Source organism: Petaurus breviceps, unplaced genomic scaffold (genome assembly GCF_028583685.1).
Source record: "Petaurus breviceps papuanus isolate PSGF00001 unplaced genomic scaffold, PetGlider_PUasm1.0 226, whole genome shotgun sequence".
NCBI classification, from domain to species: Eukaryota; Metazoa; Chordata; class Mammalia; order Diprotodontia; family Petauridae; genus Petaurus; species Petaurus breviceps.
In genome coordinates, this window is record NW_027185890.1 from 3,539,676 (window position 1) to 3,542,693 (window position 3,018).

At 38.7% G+C, this 3,018-nt stretch overlaps 1 pseudogene; it reads left to right on the forward strand.

The window, feature by feature from the left end:
• The window catches only part of LOC138166812 (cyclin-Q-like), a 35,438-nt pseudogene extending 33,920 nt beyond the window's left edge, over positions 1–1,518 (forward strand).
• Positions 1,519–3,018: the final 1,500 nt, after the last annotated feature.

Below are 3,018 nucleotides of genomic sequence, written 5' to 3' on the forward strand. Positions count from 1 at the left end.
GTAGCAGCAGTGTGTGCTTCTTCCTCTTTCACTCCATTTCATTTTTTTCCTTTCTTGTGACTTGAACTGGATTTTTGTTCGGCAACAAGGGGACCAAGGGGCCAGCTGCACAAGGGGAGTGAGGGTGTTTCCTGAAGTGAGGTGCAGCTGAAACAGTGAAGAAGTGAGAAAAGAGGGGCACCTGGCCTTCAAGGTCGATGTCCACTTCAAAGTGACACAGTTTATCGTGGAAGCAGATATCAAACTAGGGATACAAACCATTCCAATTGCCACAGCCTGTACCATTTACCATAAATTTTTCTGTGACAGAAAATTAGATGCTTATGACCCTTACCTTATAGCCATGTCAGCCATTTAGTTGGCATGTAAAGTGGAGGAGCAAAACCTCAGGACAAGAGAATCATCAACGTCTCTCATGTGTATTTAAATCCCAAGAGCTAACCTTTGGAGTTAGACTTCTAGCTCTGGGAACTGAAAGAGACTATTTTTCAGTGTGAATTACTTATTGTGAGAGTTTTGGATTTCTGGTTCTTCTTCCAGCACCCTCACAAATATCAGCTCCATTACTTTATCTGTTTAAAGAATTGGATGAACTGTTTTAACTGGGAAAGGATGCACATCTCTCTGGAAGCATGGGCACTGCTGCAAGACAGTTATCAAGGAGCATTATGCCTTCAATATCCCACCCAACACATAGCTGTAGCAGTGCTCTATCTTGCCTTGCAGTGGTATGGAGTGGAGGCTGTAGCAGCAAGCACCCCAGCATCCCCAGGGTGTCTGCCAACACAGGTTCTTGGATCTGCTTTGCTAAAGGAAAGAAACTCAAAATGGGTTAACAAGATTACTTTAATCAAACAAACATACATTATTTACCTAGTTCAGGGGAGAAAGGTCAGAACCCCAAACTTCAGAGTATAGAGAGTTTACAAGCATAAGTTACAAGAACATTTCAGCAGACAGGCCTCCAAACTGTCCAACCATTATGTACATCCATACCTAATTCCAGTTACCAGAGAGGGAACCAGAGAGGGAAGCATCAACATCTGGGTTTTCAAGGCTGAGGTGGGGGGCGGGGAGGGGAGGGGGCTCAACAGCTACCCAGAATCTCATCTGGTCAAATCACACAACACTTTTCAAGGTGAGCCCCAAAACAAAGCCTCACATCAGAGCTTATATACCCTCCTAGTTCAGAGAATGTAACAACCTTCTTGACCCACTGCCCAATCACTAAGTATCTCTTGAAAAACAAGCTTCCCACCATAGGCTCCAGGTACACTTAAGCCTAGGGGCAGGGAAGATCTTAAAAATTTACATTCCTATAACAGAGGCACCTGCCAGTTCCAGGAGGTAGAAAAGCCCTGATGGCAGGTTTTTAGTGAAGATCTTACTAAGCCAGTCATCAATAATATTGTGTCTTACCTGATTCAGATTTACACAATGCACACTAAAATTCCTTTAATTGCTCTAGAGCAATCCAAAGAGAAGCAAACACTGGCTTTTTCTGAGGACTGGATTTGACCCTACAAAATGAGTTCTGATTTCAAAACATTCATATCAGGATTGGTCACAGGGAGTAGCTTTGCATTAACAAAGGGGGAAGAACTGAACTTGGGTTATTTTCTTGTTGTTCTTAAGTATTTCTGTGGGGACATAGTAGTTAGGTGATGATAGGTATTCTCCCTGAGTAGGTCTGAAGTTCATTGTGTTTAGATATAAATAAGTCCATATTGAAAAAGGAATGTACTGTGTAAGGTACCTTTTGAACTTGAATTTTTTGAAGATGAATCTTTTGAATTTGGTACATACTCTATTTAGGCATCTATTCATTAAAATAAAAGCCAAAATAGAATACTTGATTGAACTCTTTGGGATACCTTTTTAAGCCATAGATAAGCTTGATCTTCCAATACAAGATTGATAAATGATAAAATTTTTGTAAAGATGGGAAAATAGGCATATACTTTAAGAGTTTTCCATGATCATTAGACCACATTAGGGACAGGAGGGTGATATTAGCCATTTTTTCCATTTTGTGTTATCTTCCCCTCCCTAAAATATATTATAAAATATGATCTTCTCAACACAAATGTTCTTCTAGGAATCCTGTGTGTTTCAAATCTTGGAACAACTTGATCTTTTTAGAATCAAAATTTTCCAGTAAATCTTTGGGAAAATGAGAATTAGGTATTGGAAAAAAGTATGCCTACTTCCACTGATGATCTGTGTGCAAGAAATGGTGTAAAAGGGAAAAGTATGATGTAGCAAGCATCAGGGAATAACAGAAAGACAGCATAAGTGATAGACTCTTACCCATGAAATGTAAAAAGCAGGAAAAGGCCTCTAGCCATAGGTAACTATGCAGAGAATATAAGAGAGCAGGGGAAAAATCATATAGGAAGAGAAAGCATGGATGACTTAGTATTAGTACCAAAAGAGGGTACTTATGTATGAGATCATGGATTCATTGAAGTGTTGGGAGAATAGCAAAACACTTTTATACTTAAGCAACCAGGGCCGCATTGCAAACTGTTGGCCAAAAGAAACAACTTATCTTAAGATTTTCAATTACGTTATTTCAAAATAAAATTACTCTTTATGTATTAAACCTATTTGTTTCCTAATAAAAGAATATTTTTCACATAAAAATATCAACTATTCTGTTTTCATACATATAAACAAAGTCTTAGAAAACAACTAAAGATATCTATTAAGGAAAAACTCTCTAGAATACCGATTCAGGAGGTAGCAAGGCCTGATTGAAATAGAAAACATTTAAAAAAACTCAAGGTTGTTTTTTGAAAAATCTTGGAGGGTCATGGGAGACAATGTTTTAAAATGGAGACTGATATTCAAGGCTGACAATATGCCTCTATGGTTATAATTTCTGTTAGATCTCCCTCCCACATCAAAAAGCAGAATTTTTATCTGCTAAAGAAAGTGTCATTTTAGGGAGGCCAGGTAGCACAGTGAGTAAGATCACCAGCCCCAGAGTCAGGATAACCTGGGATCAAGTCTGGG